General features: G+C 32.9%; 2 protein-coding genes across 6 annotated transcripts in view; one reads left to right on the plus strand and one right to left on the minus strand.

Moving 5' to 3' along the window:
* The window catches only part of GPATCH2 (G-patch domain containing 2), a 459123-nt gene that overhangs the window by 349964 nt on the left and 92338 nt on the right, over positions 1-16821 (minus strand). The window contains exon 2 of one of the 4 annotated variants that reach the window (XM_074309182.1): positions 3699-3739. The exons of the other annotated variants lie outside the window; for them this stretch is intronic. The gene's annotated coding sequence lies outside the window, so the exon portion shown is untranslated. The remainder of the gene's footprint in view (positions 1-3698; positions 3740-16821) is intronic. 4 annotated transcript variants of the gene reach the window in all.
* The window catches only part of SPATA17 (spermatogenesis associated 17), a 267209-nt gene that overhangs the window by 36886 nt on the left and 213502 nt on the right, over positions 1-16821 (plus strand). The window lies entirely within an intron of this gene.

Raw genomic sequence — 16821 nt, forward strand, 5'->3', positions numbered from 1 at the left:
CCAGATCATTTTATAAGTGAGGAAACTAAGGCAAAAGGGTTAATTGAGTAGCCCAGAGTCACACAACTATTAAGTGAGTTTGAACTGAGTATATTGAGAATACTGAGACCAGATTTGAACTCAAGAAGTATTCTTGACTCCAAACTTGGCACTCTATCTATTGCAATATTTAGCCACCCTTACTGTTTTTAGGGGATGCTTTTATTATTCCGCTCATTATAGGATGTGGATACTTATAAAGGTTTTTTCATGGTTGCTCACTTGAATTTGCCTTTTGATTTCAAAGTTTTTCAAAGTATTTCAAAGTTCCTACTGAAATGAAGTCTTTATCAAAAAGGCATGGAAATCCTCCATTTCAATAAAAGTCCATTAATAAATTATTTTTAATTCATTGAAAGATGAAAATGATACAAAATGCTTACATTTTGTGGGGAGAAGTAATATGTGCAAATCTATGCATATATTTAGAATAAATATAACTTAATTTTGGTGGAAGAGTGATCTGATGAGAATGCTATTTCTGTTGAAAGTGATATTTAAGTTTTAAAGTATAGCTAATATAAACTCTGGTGTCCTTATACCAAGTCCCATTCACAGCACTGTATTAGATCTTCAGGGCAAAACTATCTAGACATATCTGTCATTAGGACTCTAGGTGCCTCCCAATATGGCACTGAAAGATTAGGTGATCTAATGCTGTAGTGTAGCTCATAAGTCCCTATGAACATATTTCCTAAAATATGACTGTCTATTGACAAAAATTAATTAGCTAGACAATTAACTTTTTCGAAAGGGATATTTTACTAAGGTAGTAAAATAAGAACAGTTGCTACAAAGACATTTCTGGAATTTAATGGCTCCATTGATATAACTTCCTGGTCATTTATGAGTATTAAAAAGTCCCACTCACATAGAATCTGGGCCTTTCTTGAGAGGAGAAGAAGCATACTTGGTCTATGTCTGAAGACCACAGAGGTCACCATATCCTGTTCTTTTGACTAAATACATTTCCATATGGGGAGAAGAGATGGGCTATATCTCAGAGCACCTAAGTTCCACTGTTTCTTGCTATATATTCTTCTTGGGTTTGGCAAAATAAGCCTTCTTTAGTTAATTGTTCAGTGACTTGCAAGTGCTTCCTTTTATCCCAACACTGAAGTTAAACAAACAAGGACCATCTCTCTGAGGTTAGAAAGATAAGCAAATAATAGGTTGTGGTGGACTTTACTGAAACAGAAGAGGTTTTAAATGATCCTAAAGGTAATAAGGAGCCACCAGAGTTTATGGGGTATAGGAGTGATATGTTTGGACTTTTTGCTTTAGGAAAAGTACTTTCACAACTTTGAGGATGTTGGATTGGATCAAGGAAAGATTTGAGACAGGGAGACCAATAATGAAACTGTTACAATAGTCATGGTTGAGGTGATAAGGACCTGAACTAGGATATTAGTCTTGTAAGTAGAAATGGGGACTGATAAAAGAATTATTGTTAAAGTCAAGGTGGATAAGACCTGGCTATTGATTGGGTAGAAGGGATAAAAGAAAAAAAAGAGTCAAAAGTGGCAGTAACTAGATCCTACCCTTTTCACAAATTTGAAGAATTCTAATCATTTTGCTTAAGTGTTAGTTTGGGTTTTTCTTCCACTAAGTGAACGTAATGATCAATATACCTTTCTATAATTTATTGTAGAATGATCACTCTTCCATAAATGATAAAGGATTTTAAATCAGAGAAATTGAAACTTAAGAGGAAAGAAGTTTACCCATTGTAATTTATTTTGTAGGTCTTGTGTTATTTTAAAATCTTCTTTAAATCTTTTCTTACTAAGATTTTAAATAGTGAAAAAGTAAAATTATCAGAATCACAGAATTTCAGATATGGAAGAGACCTTAAAAAGGTCATCTACCTAAACCTTATCTAAAACATGAATTCCTTCCATAAAATTCCTTAATCTTTTCCTTAATGAAGTCTATAAGCAGTTTATGAGGTAGCACATTCCTTTCTGGAATAGCTACTTGTTAGAAGAACTCTTATGTTAAAGTTGAAATCTACCTTTCTCTTACCCTCTACCTAATGCTATAAGCCTAATCCCTTTTTTAAAATGCCAGCTTTTCAAATGTTTGAAAGTATTTGTCCTTACTTTTTTAAGTCTTCTCTTCTCCAAGCTATATATTATCTTTAGTGGATGCTCATTCCCTTTATTTTCCTGTATCCACCTCCTAGATTGCCAAGGACATTTCAAAAATGTTTCACCCAGAATTGAATACAATGCTTTTGACATTTTTTAGCCAGGTAGAATATACAAGTTGACTGTTACATCCTACTTTTAGACTCTATGGTTGTAGTTTAACCTAGTGCATTGGGTTAAACCAGTAGGGAAGATACATAAGAAAACATCAATAAGACTTAAAAAGTACAGAAAGGTGTGATGAATCTACATAAGACTGAGATCAATATAATGCCCAGGAAACTATATTGAGGGAGGCAAGAGTCATTTAAGTGTCAGGTATATCATTTTTGCAACTATTTTTATTATACCACCTTAGTAAATAATTCCTTTCTAAAAAGTTAATTGTCTAGCTAATTAATTTTTTATCCACAAACAGTCATCATGGGAATTATATCAATGAGGGTTCATGAGTTACACTACAGCATTATCCATCTAAAGCATTTGACCAAGACATGAATATGATTGAACTCAATAGACTCCCCTTCTAAGCCTATATAATAAACTGGGTGATAAATAGTTTTAAATTAATTTTCTAGTATGTACAATTTCTTTTATATGGCTATAAATTTCACTAAGGATGTGCTTTGTAGTGTGATTCTATTCAGATAAGTTAGTATACATATTAAATGTTTAAAATATATAACCTATAAAATTAAAAAAAAAAAACCCTGTTTAAAAATAACAACAGATGTCTGGGGGATGGAGCCAAGATGGCAGAGTGAATCTAGGAAGTTGCTTGAACTCTCCTAATTCTCTTGAAAACCACATGAAACCAAGCCTTTGAACAGAAGCTGACAAAATGAAATCACTCCAATTCAAGATAGACTGGAAAATTTCAAGAAAAATAGGTCTCACTGGGTGAAAAGGATATTCAGCCCAACTTAGACAGACTCTGGGAAAGCCAGTGAGAGGGTCTTAATCCCAGCAAATCAGCAACTGAGACCTTGGGTTCTGGCTCAGTAGAGGAGCAAATCAATGGGGCACACTCTCATCCCAGCTCAGAAGGCAAACTCTGGGAAAGTAGGCTGATTCCTGAAAAGAACAGGCAAAGCTGCCTTCAGTAAGCACAAGTGCCTGTATTCAAAGTTAAGGCTTAGAACTGCACAGGAAGCTTGCAACAAAGCCTCCTTTACTTCAGGACAAAAGCTCAACCACAAAAGTAAAAAAAAAAGAGGAATACCAAAAGAAAAAGAAAGGAAATGAGGAACAAACAGAAAAGACCTTGACCATAGAAAGCTACTATGGTGACAGAGACACCAACTCAGATAAGGACAGAATGTCCATAAAAGAAATCTGGAAAGGGTGATATGAATTGGTCTCAAGCCTAAAGAGCCTTCTTGAAAGTGCTTATAAAAGACTTTAAAAGGCTAATAAAGAGGTAGGAAAAAAATAAGAAATGACAAACTACAAGAGTCAACAACTTGGAAATGCCAGGAAGTTCCTTTAAAAATACAATTGGTGAAATGCAAAAAAAAAAAAAAAAAAAAAAAAAAAAAAAAAAAAAAGCACTGAAGAAAACAACTCCTTCAAAAGTAGAATTACTGAAATGGAAAAAGAGATGCAAAAACTAACTGAAGAAGATCATACATTAAAAACTAGAATGGAGCAAATGGAAGTTAATGTGACTATATGACATGAAGAATCAAATAAACTATAAAGAATGAAAAAAATAGAAGAAAATATTATTAAATACCTCATTATAAAAATAGCTGACCTGGCAAATAGATCTAGAAGAGACAATTTAAAATTATTGGTCTATCTGAAGGCCATGACCAAGCCAAAAAAATAAATAAATAAATAAAAGCCTGGAGTGCATTCTACAAGAGATCATTAAGGAAAACTGCCCCAATATTCTAGAAACAGAGGAGAAATGTGCATTGAAGGAATCAATTAATCACCTGTAGAAAGAGATCCCACAAGGAAAACACCAAGGAACATGTTTGTAAAACTTTAGAACTACAATCAAGGAACTATACTGCAAAGTGCCAGGCAAAAGCAATTCAAATATCACACACACACACACACACACACACACATAAATTTAAAAGTTAAACTGTTTACATCCCTAAACGGGAAAATGGTATCTGGAACTCTTGAGAATTATCTCTGTTTCTGGGACAGACAGAATGGGGTATCACAAGGATGGAGAATGTGATTATGAATGGATTCTAATGAGAGAAAAAGACATTAAGGGGAGGGGAAAAGTCTGTCCTGGAAAAAGAGGAAAGGAGAAGTACAATGGTTCAAATTAGATCACATGAAGAGGCACAAAAGACCTGTTACAGTTGAGGTAAAGAAGGGAGGAGGAAGAACACTGTCTGAAGTTTGATCTCATCAGTTTTGATTCTAAGAGAGAATAAATTAATCTTTTATTTGAGTATACAAATTTCTACAACCCTATAAAGAAGTAGGAGAAAGAGGGAAAGGCTGGATAGAAGAGAGGGCAGAAACACTATGGGAAAAAGGTAAGAGAAGGGGGAGGGGTATTAGAAGATAAGGTAGTGGGTGGGGTGGGTCAAAAAACAAAACAAAACCCTACTAAAGACTTGGTGGAAAGAGAAAAAAATATATACAAGGATGAAAATAGGGTGGAGGGAAATGCAGAGCTGGGAACTGTAAACATGAATAAGATGAACTCCCATAAAACAGAAGTATATATATAAAGATAATGGAATGTTATTATTCTATAAAAAATGATAAGATAATTTTAGAAAGGCCTGGAAAGATTTATATGAAGTGATGCTGAGCAAAACAAGTTCATGAATACATCATACATAGTAACACAAGAATATGCAATTATCAACTGTGAAAGACTGTGTTTTTTCTCAGTGATTCACTGATTCAAGGCAATTCTAATCAACTTTGGACAAAAAAAGGTCATCTGACCCATAAAAAAAAACTATGCAGATTGAATGTAAATTAACATATGTTATGTTGATTTCTTTTTCTGTTTTTTTTTTCCTTTCCCATAGTTCTCTCCCAACATGATTCATACAGCAATGTGTATTAAAATAAATAAATTTGAACTAGAACAAAAAGATTACATTTGGAGGAAGTCCATCAAAAGGGAAATATTCTATTTAGATTTCATGTAGTACATTTTTATGACACCAAGGAAAATCTTTAGTGAAAATACATTTTGAGTGCATCAGAGATATGTCTATAACACTGCATTGTTCAACATATAGAATTTATGTGCAACCATAAATATGTTTAATTTTTAAATGACATCAGACTGAAGAGAGCTAATATATTGATCAAAATAATCAATCCCAAAATTGACTTGTCAGGGTTAGAAAAATAGACTGATCCTTATAAGATTCAATTTAATTGGAAATAAATGTAAATGGAAGTTTTATATTTGAATTTTCAAATGTCAACTTTACAAATATATGATTGAAGAAGTATAACTAAATAACAGTTGTTATGACTAGATTAAGGATTTTAGTGAACTTCAGTCTCTATATTAGCTAATACTTTGACATAGTTTAATCTCCATTAGAATTTATCTGTTCTAGTTTCAACCATTATTCTTTTTAAATTAATTTTGTAATTATAAATTTTTTTTTGACAGTACATATGCATAGGTAATTTATTTATTTATTTTTTTATAACATTATCCCTTGTACTCTCTTCTGTTCCGAATTTTTCCCCTCCTTCCCTCCACCCCCTCCCCTAGATGGCAGGCATTCCCATACATATTAAATATCTTATAGGTACATCCTAGGTACAATATATACGTGCAGAACTGAATTTTGTTGTTATTGTTGCAAAGGAAGAATTGTATTTGGAAGGTAAAAATAATCTGGGAAGAAAAACAAAAAAAAAAATGCTCACAGTTTATATTCATTCCCCAGTGTTCCTTTTCTGGGTATAGCTGATTCTGTCCATCATTGATCAATTGGAATTGGATTAGCTCTTCTCTATGTTGAAGATATCCACTTCCATCAGAATACATCCTCATACAGTATCATTGTTGAAATTATAATGATCTCCTAGTTCTGCTCGTTTCACTCAGCATCAGTTGATGTAAGTCTCTCCAAGCCTCTCTGTATTCATCCTGTTGGTCATTTCTTACAGAACAATAATATTCCATAACCTTCATATACCATAATTTACCCAACCATTCTCCAATTGATGGACATCCATTCATTTTCCAGTTTCTAGCCACTACAAAAAGGGCTGCCACAAATATTTTGGCACATACAGGTCCCTTTCCCTTCTTTAGTATTTCCTTGAGATATAAGCCCAGTAGTAGCACTGCTGAGTCAAAGGGTATGTACATTTTGATAACTTTTGGGGCATAATTCCAGATTGCTCTCCAGAATGGTTGTATTCTTTCACAACTCCACCAACAATGCATCAATGCCCCAGTTTTCCCACAGCCCCTCCAACATTCATCGTTATTTTTTCCTGTCATCTTAGCCAATCTGACAGATGTGTAATGATATCTTAGAGTTGTCTTAATTTGCATTTCTCTGATCAATAGTGATTTGGAATTTATAATGACATTTATAAGTTTCTGGTCATATAAAGCAGGGTGATTTGGATGATAACACAATTACAACCCTTACAGTATGATTCAGTTGAAGGACTTGGTGATATTTAGCATTAGGAAAATATTCGTTCCTAGTTGGGGGGCTCAAGAAGGAGTATGACAATGCACCTGTTATTGCAAACATTTGAAATGGCTGACATGGAAAAAAATAATTTGTTTTAAAATTATCTGAAAATGGAAGGAGTTAATATATAGAAGGTAATGGATGAGAGAGACATTTTCCAGCAAAAGCTATGTATATATTTGTCTGGGATAGCATGATGAAATAATTTCTATTGTAATGTGGCTCTGGTTAGATAACCTCTGAAATTCTTTTCAGCAATTAATTCAGTAAATATGTGAAGCTTTTTCTTTCCCCCAACCAAAAATGATCTTTTCCTTAAATCCCTCATATCATTTTTAAAATGCTTCCTATTCAGTTAATCATTTTCATTTGCCCAATCATAATTTGTCCCAGAAATATCCCCATTTTCAAGGCATCACTTCTAAAAACAGATCATTCATTTAATTGACTGTTCAAAGTGACTTTCAATTTTACCACAATTAGAGGCTTCAATATTGATAAAGGACTAAGTCCTTGAATTAATTTAATATGTCATTCTTATTTAATAAGTTGTAACTTTTTTCCTTTGATTTTGCCCTCATCACAGTTATCCTGTGACTTGTAGGTTATAGCACTGATTTTAGCAGTGCTAACTAATAGGTAATTGACAACAACAAAGTCTCTGTCAACAAAGGTTTCAAGTCCTTCTCTCTGAGTAGCTTTAGGGTGCTTAATCAGAAACAAAAACAAGAATGCAGGAATCAAGATCAGATTACCAGGTTGAAATCTAAACACAAAACAAAATTAAGGTTATTGGAAAAAAAAAAGTTATTGGGTTTGTTGAATTTTAGAGTTGACATTCTTAATTTTTAGATTTAGTTATACCTCCAAAGAAGCTATGTATAAGTCACAGTTTCTCTTTCTGACACCTGTAAATTAGGAAATTTATAAATTCCTTGATCCATAATCCAGTATTTTTATTACATAATTTTGGCTGGGTTATTGAGTCTAGGTAAGAAAGAGAACTGTAGAATTAGAGATATTAATGGAAGGTAAGATACTCACATTTTAAGCAGAAATCATATTCAGTAGACCAGCATGTTTTGGCATTCCCATGAAATCTTATATACCTCAACTTGTCCTTGGTACAGAAGTTAACCCAAATTTGGTAAGTGTGAGCCTTAACAAAACTGTCTTTTATATGTCTTAAGAAATTGAGGAAACTAAGATTTGATTATTTCTTCTTTCTTCTTACCCGTAAATTTTCCTAGTTCTTTCTTATCCTTAAAAAAACCCCTCTTGATTATATCTGAATTTATAAGCTCAACTAAAACTGCTCCCTCCAACATTAAATCTGATGGCTTTATTCCTCAATCCTATTTTGATCTGACACTGTTAACTAAACTGCCCTCTCCTCCAGTCTACTTTCTCCTTTCTAGGTTTTTGTCAAGGGAAAGAAATGAACATTTATTAAGTGCTTATTGCTTATTATGTGCCAGATACTGTGCTAAGAACTTTCTAAATATTTCATTTGATTTTCAAAACAATTTTGTGAGATAGATCTTATTACAATCTCTGTTGTTACAGTTGAGAAAACTGAGGCCAATAGAAGTTATGTGATGTGCCCAGGATTTATGAAATCCTAATAATAAAGAGTTTGAGGCTAGCTTTGAACTAAGGTCTTCCTGAGTCCCAGGCTTAGAGTGCCTTCTAACTGCCACCTCTTCTCTTTTGATTGTCTTAGCTCTCTAATGTCTCTTTTTTCAGTCTCTTTTTTTGTTCATCATCCAAATCCTGCCCCATAATTGTGAGTATACAGAAAGGCTTTGTCTTATTCCTTCTAAATTCTGGTATTGTTACCTGTTATGGGCCAGAACTGTGAACTTGAAATAAAGGATTCTTACAAAGCACTAAGACAATGGAATTGATAGAGACAATAGTTATCTAATTTAGCATGGTTCAGTATGATTGATTTAATTCCACAAGGAGATGTTATGGGCCAGAACTTGAAACAAGGTACTAAATAGAATTGAGGAGACAATGGTTAAATCTAGTTTAGCATTGATTTAATACTACAATAAATAATGATTTCCTAGTGATATAATGATTGGTGTATACTCAGTGTGGAACATATAAGTGAGAAGCTTTCAGGGCCAGAAAGAACAAGTGCACTAAAAACTCTCGGAGGCTGAGACAGATTCATTCCATCTTCCACCTTTGGTGGGGTTGGAGGCTGAAGCACAAACCCTTTGAATTCAGAGAGATTCAGAAGTCAGAGAAGGAGTTACGAACTCTAGCTCTTGGAACCAAGACTACAGAAGGCCTCCAAGAAAGCTAGCTGAAGCCCCAGGAAGAGACAAGACTTTGAAAGAGATAATAAAGGATTTGGATTTTAATATCTGACTGCACTTGTGGTGATTACTGAACTGAAATGAAGGCTACTCCAAGAGACCCCCAAGGAAACCCAACAAGAGAACATTACATTTTAAAAAGAATATTACAGTCACCAACTCTCTATTAAACATTTCAAAAAAGGTATCTCATAGGAGTTTCAAATTCCACATGTTGAAAAATGACTCATATTTCCCACCAAACCCCTCCCTTCTTCTGAACTTTCTTATTTTTGTTGAGAATAATACCAATCTTTTAGTCATTCATATTTGCATGCTTAGAGTCAGCCTGATTCCTCATTCTCTTTCAGTCTACATATTGACTGCTGTAATGGGCCAGAATTCTGGAGAAATTCTTACAGCAAGGTGTTAACCCAGTGGAATTGATAAGACAATGGCTATCTAGTTTAGCATGGTGATTAATAATTCTCTACTTCAGTACATGTACTTAGTACTTAATATGGTTCTACAAGATTGACACCTATTCTACAAGATTCACACCTATGATGATGTAATTATAATAGAGTATATAAGCTGGGACAAACTCAGCCAGAGACATTCATTCCATCTCCCATCTTTGTGGTGGTTGGAGGCCGGAGCACAAGCCCTCGGACTCAGAGATTCATTCTATCTCATGCCATTGTGGTGGCTCTCCTCCTCCTTTGTTTCTCCACTGAAACCAAGACTCTGGAGGACCTTCAGAAAGCTAGCTGAGCCCCAGGTGAAGGAGACAGACTTTGAAGGAGATAATAAAGAATTTGGATTTTATCTCTGGCTATTCTCTTGGTGATTACTCTGCTGAAACAAAGACTGGTCCAGAGACCTCCAGAAAACTCACCAGAACATTACAGATTCCACTACTAAAATATCTCTTACTTCCTTCTCTCCTTTTACCTAACATCTTCCCTCTACAATTCCACTGGGTTAACACCTTGCTGTAAGAATTTCTCCAGAATTCTGGCCCATTACAGCAGTCAATATGTAGACTGAAAGAGAATGAGGAATCAGGCTGACTCTTATTGGTGTTCTTTCTTCAAGTCTTTCCTTTCTCCAATCTATTTTCCACACACACACAACTGCCAAAGTGTTATTCCTAAAGCACAAGTCTGACTTTTGTCACTCTTCCAACTCAAGAAGTTTCAAAATTCTCTAGTGTCTTGAATAAAATACAAATTAATCTATTTAATTTGTTAAGCTCTTCACAATTTACTTTCAGCTAGCTTCTTCCCAGGCTTATTCAATCTAATTCCTTGTCATGTATTTTAGTACTGAACCAAAGTGATCTTCCTTTTTTTTTTTTTTTTTTTTTTTACTCATATACAACTCATGTCTGTAGTTTAGCAAATGCTATCTTTTCATATCTAGGACAAACTCCTTCCTTAGCTCAATCTTTTACAATATCTAGCTTTCTTCAAAGCTGAGATCAAGTTACTATTAGAGCATTCATTAACTGGAAATGAGGGAAGTTGTAGTTGAGAGTCAATGACTATGTTATCTTAATTTTAATGATATTTAAGTAAGGCAACACCAGATCTATTATCTGATGTGCCCTTTGATTATAGGAAGACAGTTTATAAAGTTCAGAGACAGAACAGCAAGGGTTCTATATCCTGAAATTATAAAGATGAAATTGGGTTGAATGAGATGAGAGTCCCAAGAAGATACTTTTATTGCAATGGGAATATATAGATGAGACTAGTGAGCCAGAACTTGGAATTTGTGAATGTCGGATTTTGAAAATACAGATAAAAAATACAAATACAACATAACTGAGAATGAGTATAAAAATACTAATTGTCAGGAATATTATTGTCAGGAAAAAAAATTCTAGTGTTAGTTAAGGCAAGTTTTAAAGCTAGTGGCAATGAACACAGCATTTCAGTATTATGTTGAGAGCAAGAAGAAATCAGGTAAGTGGCAGAACCCTTGTTTATGGAGGACAAGAAGAAAGTTATGGACAGGGGAGAGAATGTGGAATGCTTGATCCCTATCCAATCTTTGTTTCTTTTATTTTTTAATAAAATATTTTATTTTATTAAAAATCTGACTGCTCAGCAGTTATTTATAAAATCTCATTACAGCTTATACAAAGTTACCTTCTTTGAGGAAGAACTAGCAAACCAGTAGTTGATTGCCCAGCAAAAGAAGCTTAAACAATCATGGATAAGAAGCATAAGACCTTTGAGATCCAAGTGCTGTTTGTATCACTGCTGATAAAGAAAAGATTTCAGAAGGAAAAGACAGATTAGGAAAATTAACTCTTTTTAGAAAATTATGCCTGAGAATTGGAAACTTTAAGTTTCTTGAATCTGCTAAAATATTCTCTGTTCTAATAGCCATACCCACATAAATATATTTAATATGTGTGTGTCTTTCTGTCTGTCTCTGTATCTATCTATATCTTGCCTTAATGGAAATTTTCTACTTCAAAAAGATTGAAGAACTAGCAAGATGAAATTCTATTTCATATTGGATTCTCACCAACAAGGAAGAACTAGTGGCTGAAGTAATGATGATACCTGGAAATTATGACTTCTCCATTTAAAAATTTTTGAAGATAGGGAGAAAAGCTGGTGTGAGGAAATCTGATTTGAAAATGCTTACTTTAACAGAGAAGTAGTTTTTAATGAACCAAAATTTGGCAAAGAAGCTCAACTGAAGCAGAATGAGATATCCTTAGGAATGTAATTCTGAAGACTTAAAGAAGAATAATTACAATAAGGAGCAAAAGAAGGTGTCTAAAACATATTGATTTGTGTGTGAATGAGACTTGTACCAAACTTGGATTTTTAAAAGATATATAGAACATTAAAATACAGGAAGATAACAGAGTATGAATACAAAATTATGGGGTGTTCCTGTCAGATAATATTCAAAATGCTAATGCTTGGAAAGAGCCAAAGTTTTTGATGAAAACTTGAAGATAGCAAAGGAAAGAATTTAGGAAAAAATCAATTGGGGAAAATAGTATCAAAGAAAGAATTGTTGTTCATAATGGATGTATATGAAAATAGAAGGACACAAATAGAGGGACAGAAGTACTAAGTTCTTATTTTAATTATTTTCTCTGCCAAGGAAAATGATTTATGAACTGTTAGAACAAAATTAAAATGGATAGTAAGAAATTTATACTCTAGATAAGCAAATATTGTAAAAGAGTACCCAATTTTCCTTTGATGGCATTCAAGTCAACAGAATTAGTAGAAGTATATCTTCTAAAATTCAAAGAACTGGTAGACATGATTGCTAAGCCACAGCTCATTATCCTTGAGAAATCAATAAGAATGGAATGTATTAAAGATCTGAAGAAATAAAAATTTTCTTCTATTACAAAAATGTAGAGTATATAGACCAAATATTGGACTTGATTTCCAGAAAAATCCTTGCACAGGTTAAGAAAAGAATATTTACTGAGTAAAGGAAGCCTTGCTTATAGGACTCTAATGGAATTTTATGAAGAACAGTTCATGCAGGATTAATTTCACTTTTGGACAATGTTGTTTACATATATTTATTTTTGTCTATGCTTGTGATCTGATTGAAGTGAGTAGAAAATTTTATACATTGAAACTATTTCCATTGATATAGATTTGCAACTCTTCTGTCACTTAATGGTCACAGGGAAATGTGCATAGCACTGAAAAGTCAAATGTAACCAGTTTAATATATGTTATGGATCAGTCAGATTCCAGTGCTAGTCCTCTATCTTTTATGCCATAAAAACTTTAGAGCTACCAGACTCTGGCAGGGAAATGGTGTTGATATGGTCTCCCTAGAGCTTAGCTTGTAATCCTTATGAAAAAGGCATTTCAATGGCTATCCTTTGAGCTGGATTCCCCGCCCCCCCCTCATCTCTGCCTTCTGATTTCCCTGGCTTCCTTCAAGTCCCAGATAAAGTTCCATGTTCTATAGGAAGCCTTTCTCAAACTCCCTCAATACTTATATTTTCCCTCTGTTGATTATATTCAGTTTACTACACATAGAATTGTGTTACACCATTAAGCTATGAGCTCCTTGAGAAAAGGAACTCTTTTTTTTTGGGGGGGGTGTCTCTATAACTTAGCCTGGAACATAATAGACATTTAATTACCAATTTATTAACTGAAAAAAGAGATAGGACAATTAATGGCAATCAAATAATTAAAGCAAAAGAGCCATTATAAATGGTTAGATGTCAACTATAAAGAGTATTTCAAATAGAATATCTAGGAATTTGTATATAGTCAATTGATCATATTTTTATCAATGATTTGGACAAAGTTATAAATGTTTTTATTTTTCATTGTTACATGGATTTTCATAGCCAAGGATGTCATAATCAAGTTGCCAGTTTATGTGAGCAGCCTTTAGCATATAACCAAAGAGGAATTTCAAAGATGAAGAAAAGTGAAAAATCTAATCAAAGATTTTTATGATAGTAAGAGAAGATGTGGTAAGGGATGAAGAATGGCAGATGATAGCCAGAATAGCTTACTAAAAGTCTTGTGATAACAAGAGAAATGTCTCTAACAATTTGAGTAGATCCTTGTGATGAACTTATTAGAGAATATGGACAAATATACAGGTAGGTATGGATGCTTTGAAATTTGTGTCATTGGAAAATACTTATAAATTAAAATTGATGCTGTCATTAATTTGTCTATTTAAATACAGATGGCATTATTATAAAAATAAAAAATAAAAATATTTTTAAAAATATCCACCAATGACATAAAAGAGGGAGAGTTAACACTTGGGATGACAATTAAGATTCAGAAGTTTTTGATAGGCTTCAATAGTGCAAATAAGATGAAAGTTAATAGGTAAAAATGTAAATTCTTATATTTGGTTTCAAAAAATCAATCCAATTTGTATAAACCATAAAAATATCAGGGAACACACTTTTGTATTATAGAAAGTCTGTTGTATGTTAAAGCAACTTGATTTCTTCTGTTTCTAGAGGATAGAAGTAGGAGCAAGGAAGGGAGGTTATAAAATAGGTTTCATTTAAGGAAATCTAATCTGTCAGAGATGACAGAATTGATAGCCAATGGATGAACACTTGTTGCAAATATTGAAATTATTGCAACATATTGCAAATATTTTGTTATGACTTGTATTCAATCTCTAAGGTAAAATCTGACTCAGATTCTATAATCCAATAATCATAGCTTGAAGAGTGATTTGGGGAAGAATTACTCTTTCTGTGTCACTTTCCTAGCCAAAATCCATTGTTCTTAAGAAAAAATTGTTCTTCTTGTGTCATAGATTGATGAGTTGACTTTAAATTGTGAACTGGGTAGGACATTTAGATTCCCTACTGACTCTTTCCTTTTTTAAAAAAAGAGATTGTCTTCACTTATCTTTAAACATAACAGAACTTAAAATATACAAATAGTAATTATAATTAATCTCTGGTTTCAAGAGGGTAGAGCTGAGAAAACTTGGAATTTAGTGTGTGGCTTGACAAATATCAAATAGAACTTTATGTCACTTTCTTCTTAATTTTGTAATAGGAAACATTTTCTCTTTCTCTGTCTCTTTTGCTCTTCATTTCTATCTTTCCTCTCTATTTGATATATACTGTTTTCTATCTCTGCTTTTCTGCTGTGTTTTCTATGTGCCAAGTAGAAATTCTTGGCTTTTCTTATTTTTTCAAATGAATACATAGCAGGACCCACTGTATAGGTAACAATTTGATTATATATTATCATCACCTTTTTAGCAATAGTGTTATGTAAGTTGAGATTTATCATTAAGGTTTTAATTCTCATTAGACTTAAATCACTTTTGATGTAAATGTCTATATCTAATTGGAATTTCCTCAAGTAGTCTATATGTTTCATTGCTTTCAATTTACATGTTTATTATTGTGCTAAGAACTTCCCCCATGTAAAATTCTTAAGAATTCTCATTTAATGCCTCTTACATGTGAAATTTCCTGCAGAAGTATATTTCATACATACACACATATACACAGTAACTAGGTGAGTGATGTTTTATTGTAGAGGATGTGTAAGAGAGGAAAATGTAATTAGATTAGAAAATAGGAAATATTAAGTTGTAAAGGGCATTAAATGCTAAAGAGAGGAGGTTACAGCTGACCCTAAAAGTAACAGGAATCACTTTATTGAATATGGATGTAACATAATCAGATCTTTGCTTTAAGAAAAATTGCTTTGGCAGCTGAATACACGATGGATTGATATATGGAGAATCAAAGAGATCAATTAGGTAGAAGTTTATTATAATAATATAATAGGATTGATAAGGTAATGGTAAGGTCTGACTAGGTTGGAGGGCCTAGGAATAAAGAAAAGAAGATTGATTAAGAGATATTGTAGAGACAGAATGGACAAAATATGTCAACAGATGAGATATATAGAATGAGGGAGAATAAGGAGTTATGAGATAACATCAATTAAATTCTACTTTTGGAACAATTCTCCCAATTATTTTGCTTAAATATTAATTTTTCTGAGTAAAGGATAAATTGGAGACGGGAGATAACAGAAGAAGGGAAACCAATAGGGAGATTATTGCAACAATTGAGGCAGGAGATGATGAGGACTTTTGATAAAAATAATTATTAGGTGAGTACAGAAAGAGATGTTAGGAAAATAAAAGCAAGAAATATTTGATTAGAGATGGGATAATAGAGTGAAAAATTAAATATGACCCTGAAGTTGCAAAACTGAAAAAAAATAATGTTGGTACCCTTGACAGGAAAGATGTTAAAAAATGAAGTTTGTGGGACAAAAACAAAATAATAAATTCTGTTTTGGATATGTTGAGTTTGAGATACCTATTGGAACATTCAATTCAAGATGTGTGGGGCATTTGACAAAACCACGTGCTATGTACTTGCGAATGATATGGAGAGATGTGAGTTAAACGATAGTGACTTACATAATAGACCAAAATACTATTGTTTATTCAGTTGACATCTCTTTGGAAAGGGTTCTCTTACTGGAATATTTCCTTTGTTCTGTTACTGCCCCAATTCTGTTTACATATTATTCATCAATGCTTTGGATGTGGGTATAAATAACATTTTTATAAAATTTCTAGATAATACAAAGCAATGAGGAATGATGGCTAAACAAACTATAATGTTTAATGGAATATTTTTTATGTTATAAATAATTACAAAAGGGACAAATTTAGAGAAACCTTAGGAGACTTATATGAACCGTTGCATAATGAAATGAGCAAGTTACATTGAATTATGAATGTTGCAAAATCATCCATTTTGATTGACTAAAGAAATCCAATGACCCAGGGATTGATAGAGCATGCTAATGCATTCATATAGAGATATAATGGACTAAAGATATAAAATAAGATATAACATTTTCTGATATGATCAATAATGAGAATTTATTTTGTGTCCCATGCATATTTGTTTCAATAATTTTTTTTCAATAGCAGGATTATGGGAATTAGGAGATGAGGAAACTGGAAATAGGATCACAAAAGAAAAGAGGCATTGAAAGAAAAGAGAGTTCATTTAAAATGAACAAACTTGAACATGAGGAAAGCAGAACAAGAGCATCTTTGAAATCATAATGAATTATATAAGTTTCTGTACATGAAAAGTCAAGCTACATTGTGGAATGT

Source organism: Sminthopsis crassicaudata, chromosome 4, assembly GCF_048593235.1.
Source record: "Sminthopsis crassicaudata isolate SCR6 chromosome 4, ASM4859323v1, whole genome shotgun sequence".
In the NCBI taxonomy this organism is placed as follows: domain Eukaryota; kingdom Metazoa; phylum Chordata; class Mammalia; order Dasyuromorphia; family Dasyuridae; genus Sminthopsis; species Sminthopsis crassicaudata.